Genomic DNA, 14,628 nt, shown 5'->3' with positions numbered 1-14,628 from the left:
CACTGTTAAGCACATGACATCTATTACTAAACAGATAAGTCAGACATCAGTTATTAATTACATATAGGAGGATGGTATAAGCTCCCACAGGCCCAAACAGGGATTAACTTGGGAGCAGAGAGTGGTATAGCATTAAAAAAGTGAGAATGTTCCTTTTATTTCCTTTTTTTTTTCTTTTTTTTTTTTTTTTTTTTTTTTTTTTTTGACACAGAATCTCACTCTGTCACCCTTGCTGGAGTGCAGTGGTGTGATCTCAGCTCACTGTAAGCTCCGTCTCCCAGGTAAACTGTATGTACTTAGGAATTAATAGCCAACTCATTATTAGCAAAAAATAAATATCTTTACATCAAGAGTAGTTTTTCCTTTAATAAAAATAGGTGAGATGTGTATAATGGACAAGGGGTAAATCAAAATTTGCCAAATGAGGCTAGTAAGACAATCCCAAGAATTCACAATCATTATTCACTGGTCCATTAATCACAGGAGAATACATACAAATGAAACTTACCTGTCCGGGCACGGTGGCTCATGCCTGTAATCCCAGCACTTTGGGAGGCTGAGGCGGGCAAATCATGAGGTCAGGAGTTCAAGACCAGCCTAGCCAACATGGTGAAACCCTGTGTCTACTAAAAATACAAAGAATTCGCTGGATGTAGTGGCAGGCGCCTGTAGTCCCAGCTACTCAGGAGGCTGAGGCAGGAGAATCACTTAAACCCAGGAGGCGGAGGTTGCAGTGAGCCGAGACCGCACCACTGCACTCCAGCCTGGGCAACAGAGTGAGACTCCATCTCAAAAAGAAATAATAATGAAATTTAAAAATTAAACTTACCTACATATTAGAAAAACATCCAAATTCAACCATGAATCCAGCACATTATCAAGTAGACAAAAATTCTACCAACGAACTTAAGAAAATATCATTATCAATGAAATTCAAGTACTATTGCTTAAAGAGCATTTACAGAACCCTCACCTCAAGGTTTCCCTGCAAAACAAGGTGAAATGCATACTCAAGACTCTTTAAGAATGAGCCACTGATAAAAACAATATACTTGTAACTTGTGTAACACTTCATATATTTTTTTCAAGCACTGCACGATAATTAATTTGCATCAGGCTTTCCAAATTAGAAAAGCTTCACTTATAGAACTTCTTTCCAGTGGGAGTTTTCACATGACTTTTCAAGTAAATGTTAAAACTGAAAATATTCTTGCAGTTTCTAAACTGTTAGATTTTTAATCCTGTGTACGTTCTTGTATTTACAAGGTCCAGCCAGCTACAGTGTGCATTTTCATATGTCCTTGAGTAGGTATGAGAGAAATGAAACACTCAAACATTCTGGACATTCATAGGGTTTTTCTCAGGAATGAGCTGATTTCTTCAAATGGAACTAACACAACTGAAGGCCTTACCACAAATTTAAATTCAAAAGGCTTTTCTCCACTCTGAACCCTCCCAAATCTTCACAAACAGGAAAATCTGAAGGCTTGACCACATTTCCTACATTCTTAAGGTTTCTCTGCAGTGTGAGCTCTTTCATGTTTATGAGGGAACTGGATAGAGTAAATGTTTTACCACATTTCTTACATTCAAGGGGCTTTATTTATTTATTTTTGAGATGGAGTTTCACTCTGTCGCCAGGCTGGAGTGCAGTAGCACAATCTCAGCTCCCTGCAACCTCCGCCTCCTGGGTTCAAGTGATTCTCCTGCCTCAGCCTCCTGAGTAGCTGGGATTACAAGCATATGCTGCCACACCCAGCTATTTTTTGTATTTTTAGTAGAGATGAGGTTTCACCATGTTGGCCAGGATGGTCTCCATCTCCTGACCTCGTGATCCGCATGCACAAGGACTTCCCCCCCAACCCTCCGTGGCTTTTTATGTCCTTGAAAAAGAACTAAGACAACTGAAATGTGCCACCATGCCTACCTAATTATTTTCTTTGTTTTTGTTTTGAGATGGAGTCTGCCTCTGTCACCCAAGCTGGAGCTCAGTGGTGCGATCTCGGCTCACTGCAAGCTCCGCCTCCCAGGTTCACGCCATTCTCCTGACTCAGCCTCCAGAGTAGCTGGTGTGAGCCACCATGCCCGGCATTATTTTATTTTTTGTAGAGACAGGGTTTCACCATGATGCCCAGGTGTTTCACATTGTTTTAATCCAGGCTGGTTATGAACTCCTGGGCTCAAGCAATTCACACACCTTGGCCTCCCAAAGTGCTGGGATTGTAGGCTGAGTCACTACACCCAGACTCTATATCATGACTTCTTTCGTGGCGAGTAAGGTGACTGGAAGGAGTGTAGGCTTTACCGCATCTCTTACATTCATAGGGTTTTTCTCCAGTATGAATTCTTTCGTGGAGGTGAAGGGAACTGAGGCGACTGAAGGCTTAGTCACATTGTTTACATTCATAGGCTTTCTCTCCAGTATGAGTATTTCTATGGTTACAAAGGGAACTCAAACCACTAAAGGCTTTGCCACATTGTTTACATTCATAGGGTCTCTCTCCTAGTATGAATGCTTCCATGGTCATGAAGGGAAGTGGAACAGCTGAAGGTTTTATCACATTTGGTACATCTTTCTCCAGTGTGAGTCCTTTCATGCATCTTAAAAGAACAAGAAAATCTGAGTGTTTTCCCACATTCCTCACATTCATAGGGTTTCTCTCCAGTGTGAGTTCGTTCATGTATTAGACAAGAACCGGAAACAGTGAATACTTTACCACATTGTTTTCATTTATAGCGTTTTTCTCCTGTGTGAGTTCTCTGATGTCTTTCAACTGAATTGAGAAAATGAAAAGCTTTCCCACATATTGTACATTTATAAGCTGGATTTCCACTGTGCATTATCATGTGTCTTCTAACACCTGGAACAGAAAGGAAACGTTTCCCACGCTGTTCACATTTATATTGCTTCTCTCCATATGGTCTGTATCCTGAGTGAACTAGGATGTGCCTATTAAGGAGGGAATGACGTACAAAGACTTTCCCACAACTACTGCATTCACATTGTTTTAATCCAGTAGAAATGTTCTCATTCAGATCAAGATTTGGAATGTGGCTGACAACTTGTCCATACTGACTACTTTCTTTGCTTTCACACAGTCTCTGTACCATATGATTTCTGTAAAAAAAAAAAATGACAAGCACAGTATTATTGGCTGGTTTAATAACTTTCTACTTATTCATAGATCTTTGACTTACACTGCTACCAATGCCAGGGAAAATGGGTTTTTGTGTTTTTTTGTTGTTTTTGTGCCATGACTGAATTATTTGAAAGTAAATGGGCTACTACTGAAAACACAGCTACCACCTGCATGGCTATGACCAAAATAGTAACATCCGTATACGCAATTTTGTAGTAGTATTTTCAAGTAAACTGTTTTCCAAACACTGACTGCTACACTGAAGTACGTTACATTTTGGGTGAAATTTTTCTAAAAAGAAATGAATTTCAAGTGACTCTTATTTGCTTTGATTGCTTGTTTTTAAGTTTATGACATGCTAAGATTCCTTCAGAGGACTTTATTTCCTATTCTCAGAGCAAATTACCTTGTATCTTTCCCAGGTTTTTCAAAGTGATCTTCAATATTCTGGTCTTTCTGTTTGTTTCCTAAAATGCAGACCCACAAGATTATCATGAATTATTTCAAACTATAGAAACATTACTGCATTTCATGCTCATTGTATACAGTGCCCATGCCTGATTTATTCATCAAATCATTCCCTTGCCCCATTCCAAATCACAAATAGCACTGAAGATAGGGAAATACTTCTGTAATTAAGTGAAATGTGTTGTCATTCTTACCTACAGAAGCCAGGTTCCTGCAGGTTTCCTACATCACTTCTCTGTAGAGAGTCTTCTGAGAAGAATCTAGCAAAGCCCATTCCTGCTGGGTAAAGTTCACAGCCACATCCTCAAAAGCCACGGAGTCCTAGAACATTCCACACATGTGGATAGAAGGATGAGTGTGACTGAGAGCACTGGGAATCTATACTCAATTCATAAGCTGTTTACATGATTCTAAAATTTCCAAGCATTTATTCTATGACTTGATTGTCACAACTCTTACTCTGTTCACACATACTCCCTCCCACACAGCAGTACTAATGCTATAATTGAACTATTCAAAAAGGCAACAGCAAACTAGAAACACCCATCTCATTAGAGAATACAGGGAGTAAGATGTGCTGCCAGGAGTTAGCTTTTAACTTCACTTTGTACATTTCTAGTATCTGTCATACTAAAGTCCTACCTGATGTGCATAAGTGAGTTAATATTATCAGTGCTGAGACTACTTATTCTTAAAAACGCCTGCTCGCAAATTTCCATCTTTGTTTGTATTAGTAACTTACATTTTGAAAGGGATTCCACCAACCCAAGTAATAAGAATGACTCACTGCATCTAAATGGCTTATGCAGTATATTTGCCAAAACTTCTTCTGCTGAAGGTCTATTATTTTGTGTCACTGCAGTGGTGCTTAGGGAATCAGACACAAAAACACAGCCTGAACACTAAGTGTTCAATGAGTTTCCCTGGTAGACAATATTTTACATGTGCTGTCACTTGTTAACAGGGGAGGTGAGCCCATTCCATGTGATTACACCAAGAGAGAATAGGCTTATTAAATTTAATTGAGTAGCAAATAAAATAATAATTGATATTTAACAATACTAATACAACAATTTCTCAAATTTCTATTGCACAATGTCAAGACAGAAAAGAATAAGAGGAAATAGGACACATGTTTTTTAAAATGACATTAATGTCACCACTTCCAGATGCTATTCCCATGAAAATACATAAATTCCCAAATCAGGTGGTTTTAGGCAAGAAAACTACTCTTTCATACGTAGTAAAAATGACAACTCTCTAATGATTTTTAGTCATCTAAAAAAAGAGTGATGGCTTGTCTAACATACTTCTAAGATTTTCAAACAAAAATATTCAGGACAGCACAGTATTAACAGAGAGATGAGCAAGCAGACCAAGGGGAAAAAAAGTCTTAATGACCCAGCATTTATATGGAAAGTTGAGGAATGATACAGTAGGCACTGTTGAATAGAAAAAGAAATCACACGCACTTTAAAACATGAGGCAAACCAGGCTGGCATCTACTTGGGAAAATGCATTGCATTCTTTTCTATTCCATGAACAATAATCAACTTATTATATATTCAAATATGAAAGATGAAACCAGAACACTTTCAGAAGTCACAGGAAGATTTTTTTTTACGAAGGATTAGGCAGAATTTTTTTTATGTAAGAAAAAAGTGATAAAGGAACAGACAAACTCAAACATATTAAAATTTAGGGAATAAAAAGAAAATAGAGTGGGCTGGGCATGGTGGCTCAGGCCTGTAATCCCAGCACATTGGTAGGCAGAGGCGGGCGATCACCTGAGGTCAGGAGGTTGAGACCAGCTTACCCAACATGGCAAAACCCTCCCGGCTTTTTGTTGTTTGTTTCTTTGTTTGTTTTTTGAGATGGAGTCTCGCATTGTCCCTTGGGCTGGGGTGCAGTGGCAAGATTTTGGCTCACTGCAACCTCAACCTCCTGGGCTCAAGCAATTTTCTTGCCTCAGCCTCCTGAGTAGCTGGGATTACAGGTGCCTGCCACCAGGCTCAGCTAATTTTTTTGTATTTTTAGTAGAGACAGGGTTTCATCACGTTGGCCAGGCTGCTCTGGAACTCCTGACCTCGTGATCCGACCACCTTGGCCTCCCAAAGGGCTGGGATTACAGGCATGAGCCACTGTGCCAGGCCTAAAACTCCGTGTTTACTAAAAATACGAAAATTAGCTGGGTGTGGTGGTGGGTGCCTATAATCCCAGTTACTCGGGAGGCTGACACACGAGAATCACTTGAACCCAGGAGGCGGAGGTTGCAGTAAGCAGAGACGGCGCCACTGCACTCCACCTGGGCTACAGAGCAAGACAGTGTCTCCAAAAAGCAAAAAACAACAACAAAAAAACACTCAGATATCCAGATAAGAGGATACACATGTGTCCACTGTCATAAATTCTTCACCAAGCAACAAGAGGGGGACTGACATTTTGGTGAATCTTTGTAAATGATCAATTTATCTATCACAATTTTATTTCACCAGTAGCATTTACAAAGCTAAGTCGAAATTACCCTTAAAAAGAACAGACCTTTAAAACTTACTACACTCACTCTGGGGAAGAAATAAATACGAATTTTTAACAAATAAAATACATCATTTTACCTTGCCTCTTTGGAAATAGTATTTTTATCTTTCAAGCTGTACTGACAAAGTATATCTTACAGTCAGTGAAAACCTGAAACTCAAATAAGCGGACAAGCCTTTTCAAGGTAACAAACTCAGGGAGAGGCAGTGCAGACTCCAACACAGACCTTTCTAAGTGTCACGGCAGGCCATTCTATCCCTCGGGACACCCATCCTGTTCGGTAAAGTACTCAGTGACCACCTAGGAGGCACTGGCACTGCTCTTTGTCCTCCCGTGTGCCTTAAGTGCATTTCAATATTGAGGTTCTTGCACATCCTCTCTGGGGTGGGTTTTCCTTGTCCTTTGGGACAGTTTTTCTGTCTTCACAAGTCTGAGACAATCTAGAGAACAGAAACCATTTCTGCCTTTTCCTCTCAATATCAGCATCCCATTGGCAGACCATCAATGTGTCTCCGAGGAATGACAACTCCGGCTGGAGGAATAATTTTAATGACCTAACTTTCATGGCATTACATTGTATTGTCCATTCATTTTAATGGCCTAAAATTTTAATGACCCTAAGGGGTCATCATTGTAGATGAAACTGTACCAGGAGATTCCTCTAAGGCCAAGAGCATCCAGCTGCTCCCCTGAGAGACTCTACCTCCTACCCAGGCTGTCCTTGGGGATGAGATGACCCCGGGGCTGATACTCACTAGACCCTCCAATAGACATGGCCACTGTGGGTATCCTGGGTCATCCTTAGACGGTTCTAAAATGCCAGGACTAGGGAAAGACAGGAGGGTGGCTGAGGACACAACACTCTGGAAAGTTTTCACGGGGGGACCTCAACCTAAAGACATTTTGGTAATATGTACACTTAGGAAAGATGAAAAGAAGAGAGGCACAAAGATTTTTTTTACAGTAGAGTGTCAGATGATTTATTCTCCGCTTTCCTCTCATGTAAAATGTTTGGAAACAGAAAAATATTTTGGCCAAGGTGGCTCACGCCTGTAATCCCGGCGCTTTAGGAGGCCGAGGAGGGCAATCAATTAAGGTCAGGAGTTCAAAACCAACCTAGCCAACAAGAGGAAACCCTGTCTCTACTAAACACACAAAAATTAGCTGGACGTGGTGGTGGGCGTCTATAAGCCCAGCTACTTGGGAGGCTGAGGCAGGAGAATTGCTTGAACCCGGGAGTCAGAGGGTGCAGTGAGCTGAGACTGCACCATTGCACTCCAACCTGGTGACAGGGCGAAACTTCGTCTCAAAAAAAAAAAAAGAAAAAATACATATACGTGTGTGTGTGTGTATGTATATGTATGTATATATGTGTATATATGTATATAGATGTATATATGTGTATATATGTGTATACATATATGTATGGTTTGCTTCCTCATTCACCTTATCAAAGCCTCTCATTTACGCCCCTCCTGTGGACCCCAAACCACAAACCATGACTGCAGTACCCGGTTTATGAATCGCCGTTTGCTCAAACACACCGTTTAACGTTTTAACACAGCCTCAGATTAATTTTAGGGGGAGAAAGGTGGGACTGGAAGCTCCATGAACCACAGCTCCTCCCACGCTGGAACCCCGCACACCGAGTCGGGGCTCTCCCGGATCACCCTCCCGTGGTCACCGCACTACCTGGGTGGGGGAGGCGCGGGGTTCCGGAGAGGGCTCCGGCCGGCGCCCACAGGTACAGACAGGACGCAGGGGTCCCGCTGCCCGCGCCGCCCGGCCCTGCACAGAAGGGGACTGAGGCCCGGCTACGCCGCGGCGACTCGGTCCGCAGGTTCCGCAGCTGATGGCTGCTTCCAGCAGGTTTCAACCAGCCCTCTTCCCCACTTCGGGAAGCCAGGCGCAGTCCACTCACCATTCCTCGGCTTCCCGGGTGTCCTGGCGTCAGCTAGGGATGTCCCAATACCCGCAGGTCACACGGTGGCAGAGGCTGCTGCAGAGCCACCTGGGCCTCCCAGAGCCAAGAAGTAGCAGCGGAGACTAACAGAAAGAGCCCACCCTGGCGAAGGCGAGACAAAGCGCCCGCCAGCCAGATCCTGGAAGCCGCCCTCTCCTTTCCCGCGGCGCGCCTGATTGAAGGGTCCCCACTCCAGCGTCCCTGATTGTATGGGGCTTCAGGCCCCGCCCCCTCAGGCCCAGAGTGACAGGAGATTGCGATCTCACGTGAGGCTGGATGAGGCCAGAATGACCGTTTTGGCCTAGCGGTTTATAGGGGGTGCGTCCTTCCTGCCCTGGGATCTGACCACGGAAGGAGGACATTCGCATTTAACCTTGTATACAAGGTTATAGCTATCTGTGCATAATATAGATATAAAATTGCAAGCAATATAATGACAATTCTGTAACTGCTCAGTGGGTTCACCTTGCCCGCTACCTAGACAGAGCCGGTTTCTCAAGAGGGGGGAATAGCAATAGGGAAGGAGTAATTCACGCAGAGACGGCTGTGCGGGAGACCGGAGATTTTATTTTATCTTTTTATTTTATTTTATTTATTTTATTTTATTTATTTTTCTGAAACAGAGTCTTGCTCTGTCGCCCAGGCTGGAGTGCAACCTCGGAGTTTTATGATTATTCAAATCAGTCTCCCTGAGCATTTGGGGATAAGAGTATTTAGAAAGTTTATTTTGCCAGGGTTCAAGATGCTTATGCATGACACAGCCTCAGGATGTCCTGATGACAGCTGCCCCAGGTGGTCAGAGCACAGCTTGGTTTTGTTGGAGATAAATGCTCGGTGCCCCAAAGTGAAACCAGCACTCAAGTAAAAGTTTTATCAGCAACCCAATTTACCTCTGCGGAAGCGTGCAGCTCGCATCAATCACAATCGCAAGAGCACTAAACAAAGGAAAGCCGGGGTTTTTATTCCTAACGCAATCCCTACCTCTGGCATGGGCTGGGGCCAGACCTCGAGATCTACACTGACCCCGTTGGCTATTTGTGAATACTTTCCCAGATAAGGAAGGGGGAAGGGAGTCGTGAGTTACAACGGTGGGACGTGTGGTTTCGAAGGGAGAAATGGGTGCAGAGCACTTAACCAAGGGAACAGATGTGAGTGATTGATTAGAACTGACGGGAAGGTTGTTTACAGTAACTAAGGGCAAGGAGGCATGGAGAACAAGAAAGTTGGGTTCGACAACAAAACACAAGAACGTTAACATGCCAAACCTTGGAAGAGAAACTGACTGTATCTGACAGTTTTACACATTTTAGGGAGACAGGAGACATCAATCAACATATGTAAGATGAACACTGGTTTGATCCGGTACAACCAGAAGCAAAAGTGGGTCAACTCAAAGCCAGGAGGGGGCTTCCAAGTCACAGGTAGGTGAGAGACGAACGGTTGCATTCTTCTTAGTTTCTGATGAGCCTTTCCAAAGGGGGCAATAAGATATGCATTCTTCTCAGTGAGCAGCAGATGACTTTGAATAGAATGGGAGACATATTGGCCCTAAGCAGTTCCCAGATTGACTTTTCCCTTTATCTTAGTGATTTGGGGGACACAAAATATTTTCCTTTCCAATTTCCCCCTTTTGTTTTAAAAATCTTTTGGAGGAAGCATTTTAGAAGAAAATCAGTCTCTGGTGTCAGGTTTTGTCTGACTTCTCATGGAGTAGCTGGGATTACAGGCGCGTGACACCACACCTGGCTAATTATTATTATTGTTATTATTATTATTACTACTTTATTTTTTTGGTAGAAACGGGGGTCTCCCTCGGTTGCCCAGGCTGGTCTCTGGTGCCCAAGGCCGGGGTGCCCCTAATCTCTACAAATAATCCAGTGAAGGAACACCAGAGCGTGGAAAGCCGAGGACGACCGACAAAGGACTCCCAAGTAGGTTTTCACTTCAAGCTCTAGGGTAAGCAGGGCGCTCGGAGAATTCCAGGGAAACCGGGAAAATGTGGGTCGAGCTGAGAGTGAGTTCGCTAATTACTTAAGCCTTGTGCGGCAGTTACTGCGCCGCGGAGGGGTAATTGTGAGGACCCAAAATCTCACATCTTTGTTCCATCTGGTAGACAAGTATTCTCCTTGGTTCCCGGAATATGGAACCACGAATGTAAAAGATTGGGACAAGGTCGGATCAGACTTAAAACGATCATAACAAGAGGGCCACGATATTCCTGTCTCTGCTTGGTCTGTGTGGTCGGCACTGGAGCACTGGAGCCCTTCCACACTGAGGACGAGAAGGAGGAGTTTCAGGATGACATAGGAAAGTTGAATAATCAGGAGTCTAATTATCAGCAAAGTGAACCATGACAGTCTAGTTTTAAAAAGGGCGAGAAATGAGAAGGTATGTATGTATGCTAATCTCCAAAAACGTAGAAAAGAAACTGTGCCACCTACTGCGCCTTTAGGGGAAGGTCTGGAATGGCCACCCCCAGGCCAGCCTCAGGAATTTTTGGAAGGGGAGCCTGAGATGCGCCTTGCGGCTCCCATTGTTGCAGGCCCCGCCAGTAACTATGGCGAAGGGAAGCTTCAGGCTTGTCCAACAGCCAATTACCATAAGGGAATGATCCAGGCTTGCCCACCTGCTAACTATGTAGAGGAGTGCTGTGAGCCGGTCCAAATACAAATTATGGCACAAGGACAATCCAGGCATCCATTTGCCAGGCACAAGAAATGGGGAATTTGAATGCTTGGCAGTTTCTGGTCGTTATTTCACCAGCTGAGGAGGCTAGAGAACTTGTTCAAGCATGCTGGGAGCCATTTCCTTTTAAAATATTAAAAGACTTAAAGCAAACAATTGGACAATATGGGCCACATTCTACTTACGTTCATTCCTTGTTACAATGTGTGGCTTATAACAGACGTTGAATACGTATGGATTGGGAGGCATTAGCCCGATCCACCCTGTCCCCCTCTGAATTTCTCCAGTTGAAAACCTGGTGGACAGATGAAGCAACAAATCAGGCATGCAGAAATGCTCAAGACCAAGGTCCCGTTAATATCACATCTGATCAATTGCTTGGAGTCGGACAGGCATGGAGTACTCTAAATCAACAGATGGTAATGGGTGATAAGGCTGTTGATCAGCTCAGAACTACATGCCTAAGAGCCTGGGAAAAAATTCACGATGCTAGTTCTGCTTATCCTTCTTTTAACACAGTTCAACAGGGTCCAAGGGAGCCTTTTCCAGATTCTATCACTCCTTTGCTGGATGCGGCTCAAAAGGCTATTTCCAATTCTCATGCCAAGAAAGTGATTGTTCAGCTGCTTGCTCATGAAAATGTTAATACAGAATGTCAGGCAGCAATTAGACCTGTTAAGGGATTGGCAGATCTAAATGAGGAAAAACTTTAAGTGAATACATTAAAGTCTACGATGGCATTGGGGGGCACTTATATAAGGCCAGCCTCCTTATATAAGGCCAGGGGGAGAGAGGGGAATGCTATTACTCCCCATATCATGGGGGGTTCCTCACCCCCTGCGATGAGGATCGTAACAGCGAGGGGGAGAGAGGGGGTTGCTATTACTCACCATTACGATGTGGATCGTAATCATTACTCCCCCTGCAATGTGTGTCCATTACTAACAATCTCCTTTGTTCAGGATATTAGGAACAATTTCACAGTTTTTGTGTACACAGCCTGCGATAGGAGAAGAATACCATCCTTCTCCTATCGCACCTCCGGATATTAGGAACCATACCACACAATGGGTGTACACTTTTTGGGAGATTTGGGGTAATGTCCTCCTGTGTTTCCCTGAATATTTGGAGACATATCACAGGGTGGCTGTACACCCACTACTCTCTTGGCAGGAACATCATACTTTACCTACAGGAAATTAGGAGCAATATCACAGACTGGGTGTCAAGCCACTGTCATATTAGAAGTAATATCATGCTCTCTCCCACAAGTTATGAGGAACAATAACACAGGGGGGTGTGTACCTTCTCCGGTAGTGGAAGTAGTATCATCATCTCTTCCTTTAGATGACAGTGTAGCAGGACGAGCCGCAGACAAAACTCCTCAGACACCGGATTAAAGAAGGAAGAGGTTTTTTATTCGGCCGGGAGCATCGGCAGACTCGCGTCTTAAGAACCGAGCTCCCTGAAGAAGAAATAAGTGGCCTTTTTGGGTCATGATAAATCAAGCATGCGTGGAAAACGTGACGAGGGGCTACATGCATCAGCTAACAGTACAAAAAGTTTTGCAGTGCTTTCTCATACAATATCTGGAATTTACAGATAACACTAGTAGTTTTGGTCAGGGGTTAATATTATTATTATTTTAACCACCAGGGCCAGGTGGTGGTGCCAAGGTCGTCTAGCTATTTATCTTACTTCTGTTTCTTTCCAACTTTTTGCTTTCTCCCCCTTCTCCTGTCTTATAAACTAGGGAAAAGGGGAGACGGGGAAAAGCTGGGAAAGAGCAGAAGCGGTGGTCTCATTCTATAGTGACACACCCCAGCTGAGGCAGGGCAGGTGCACCCCTCTCCTCATAGGCTGCCCACCTGGCCTCGCCTTGGCCTCACCATTGTGGCAGCCCCGGTGCTGCTGCAGGCAGGGTGTGCTGCTCCCAGGCCCCAGGCGCTTGGGGACTTGTCTGGAAGGGGGCAGAGCACCCATGCTCACTCAGCATCACCAGCATGCAGGTTCACAGGCCTGGCACTTGGCACACGAGGGACCAGTACCCCCATGGTAGCCTTGTGGGGGCACTCTTTTGTACTTGGCACAGGGAAACCGATGCTTCAACAAGAATGACCAGCCCCTCTGCTGGCAAAGAGGAGAGAGGAGGGCCTGGCTCAGCCCAAGTCCTCTGTGACCCCGTACCCTGCTTCCCTGATGCAGCTGGAGGAAAGACAGCTGCGCCTGTGCTCAGCACAACCCTCTCATCCTCCCACCTAGCGACAAACCATAATAATGGCACGGATGATACGTCCCCAGAATCGAGACCTGCCAGGGTCTGGGCTGAGCTCTCACTGTGAACCCAGGAGATGGCAGGAAAGGAGGTGAAAGCTATGAAGCCCTTTCCTGTTACCACAGAGACTGACCCCAGGGAGCATTGCCCAGCCTGCAGCTGGCTCAGGGACTGGGTAGAGAGAGGGATGAGCCCCATCCAGGCTCCAGGCAGTCCCTCTCTGTGCCTGCTGAGGCCCTGCAGGTGCCCTCTGTTCAGTGAGCATCAGTCCCCTTCCTCCATCCAGCAAATGGGAAGGTGGTGTCTAAAGTGTGCCTGTGAGAAAACTGTGCTGCTGTAAAAATAACTTAATGTCCAATATCCCTGTCCCTGCACCCTGACAAAGCCTGTGTTGGGCCACCGGCCTGCCTCCTGGCCTGTGGTTCTGCCAGGTAATGACGGGATCGCAGCACCTCTGCCCTCGACCACCTGACCAGAAAGTCACCCCACCTGGCTGCTCATGGGAGCGAGGCAGAAGCCAGGGCACTGGCGCAGGAGTCATCCCCTGAGGGCCTGGGGAGCCATGCAGAGTAACAGACACCGTTCAGTATATTCAGGCAAAAAATGAAAACATTGTTTTGAAAATAGACCCCCAACATTATCATCTATGCATCTGAAGGTGGAACCCGCTCTGCATGTCCAAAATGGGCATTTACTACACTGAGGAGTTCAGCAAAATTTCTATTAAGTTGGTGCACAAGGTTTTGCACCAGCCTCACAGAAAAGTCTGAAGGAATTTTAATATCTTTATCCCAGGCCCCCTGGCCCGTTTCCAGGGAAGCCCACGGGTACAGTGTGTTCCTCCCTCGTCCTGGGATTGTGACTATTTCTTCAATGGTCATCCTTCATCTTCTCCATACTGAGATGATTTTTACCTCTCAGAGTCTGCGGGAGGATTCAATGACAGGAGGAAAATGGTGTCAGTCAAAGCCAGTTCCCAGCCTCCCCTTCCCCAGGGGTCTGATGTCTGGAAGGACAGGAAACAGAGGGACCCAGCCCCGGATGTGCCATCCCTTACAGGCTTAGCTCTCCCAGCCTCAGCTTCTGTGCCAGATGCAGGTGTGTGCAGGAAGCGATGCAGCCATAGGTTCTGTGTCCAGGCATCCACAGGTTGCGTGCCTTGTGGGGAATGTGGGTTCATCTCCCGCTTTCCCACAAGGGTCATTTCCTTTCTTGTCAGAGACTCACCAGTTGCCACACCAGGGCAAAAACTTTTAAAAGTCAGAAAAGCTTTGTGTTTCTGTGCCAGGGTCCCAGCCAAGACCCCCAAGGACCCAGGGGAACTCCTGCCTATGCCGTCAGCTGTGCTTCTCATCACCACCCACAAAATCTCCTCTAATGAGCATGAATGGGAGGAAAGTCAGCATAGGCCTTCTCAGCATTTCTGTTGTTACTGAGCTCTTTCTATGGGCCAGGCACTTCACACGTATTATTTAATATTGTAAGGGTACATTTAACAAATGAATTATTCTTGTTGTGAAGAGGGAGACGTTTTCCCCATGTTCCTAGAGCATTTTTGA

The 14,628-nt window shown here is 45.0% G+C and overlaps 2 pseudogenes; both read right to left on the bottom strand.

Annotated features, from left to right (window-relative positions):
* Positions 1–2,180: 2,180 nt before the first annotated feature.
* LOC104682475 lies at positions 2,181–8,070 on the bottom strand (annotated as a pseudogene).
* Positions 8,071–12,805: 4,735 nt separating this feature from the next.
* On the bottom strand, positions 12,806–14,423 carry LOC104677906 (annotated as a pseudogene).
* Positions 14,424–14,628: the final 205 nt, after the last annotated feature.

The sequence above is a fragment of the Rhinopithecus roxellana genome, chromosome 6 (genome assembly GCF_007565055.1).
Source record: "Rhinopithecus roxellana isolate Shanxi Qingling chromosome 6, ASM756505v1, whole genome shotgun sequence".
Taxonomy (NCBI): Eukaryota; Metazoa; Chordata; class Mammalia; order Primates; family Cercopithecidae; genus Rhinopithecus; species Rhinopithecus roxellana.
The sequence above is the reverse complement of the archived record's forward strand: the minus strand, read 5'-3'. Positions and strand labels throughout refer to the sequence as shown.